The sequence below is a fragment of the Sinocyclocheilus anshuiensis genome, unplaced genomic scaffold, assembly GCF_001515605.1.
Source record: "Sinocyclocheilus anshuiensis isolate Anshui unplaced genomic scaffold, SAMN03320099.WGS_v1.1 scaffold846, whole genome shotgun sequence".
Taxonomy (NCBI): domain Eukaryota; kingdom Metazoa; phylum Chordata; class Actinopteri; order Cypriniformes; family Cyprinidae; genus Sinocyclocheilus; species Sinocyclocheilus anshuiensis.
The window spans coordinates 6,490-7,143 of NW_015540906.1; positions in this window are offsets into that span (position 1 = coordinate 6,490).

Consider the following 654-nt stretch of genomic DNA (forward strand, 5'->3'; position numbering starts at 1 on the left):
ACACCTTATTGTAAAGTGTTACCATGTTGTTATTATTAATAACAGCATTTATTTGAAAGAAATATTTGGTAACAAGTTAGGGCTGTCAAAATGGCTGAAAAACTAAATTAGAATTTTGTACTTTAATATTATCAATATTCAAATTATATTCTAATTTAAGAGGCATAATTTCAGTTAGGGTGAAAAAAAAGCTTTTGGCTTCTCTCCTGAGGCCACAAGAAGGTGCATCGAGCAAAATATTACTAATGCACGTTTATTCAAAGCATAAGATAACATGACTATCTGTGAAAAAAGTGCATAATGTTTAAAATAATGTTTATAAACCAATTATAATTAAGTTGCTTAAACAACTATAAACAAAACAGTATCATGTATCTATGCATAGTTTAATACAAAGCGCCGAAAGCCAATCACACAGAGTAGTCTTTCATTTAAAAACATGAGATGCAGTGAGATGGGGAAAAAACCCCACCATAAAGTCTCGATACATGTTTGTTTTTTTTTGTTTTTTCAAAGTTGAACTTGCATTAATTTTACATGGCTTCGAGTGCAACGGTGATAGACAATGTCCCTCTAGAAAATGCACGAAATATGCGTTCTGTGTGAACGGCTTGGTTTCAGTTTTGACGTAAACAAGATCTTCTCCGCATTGAT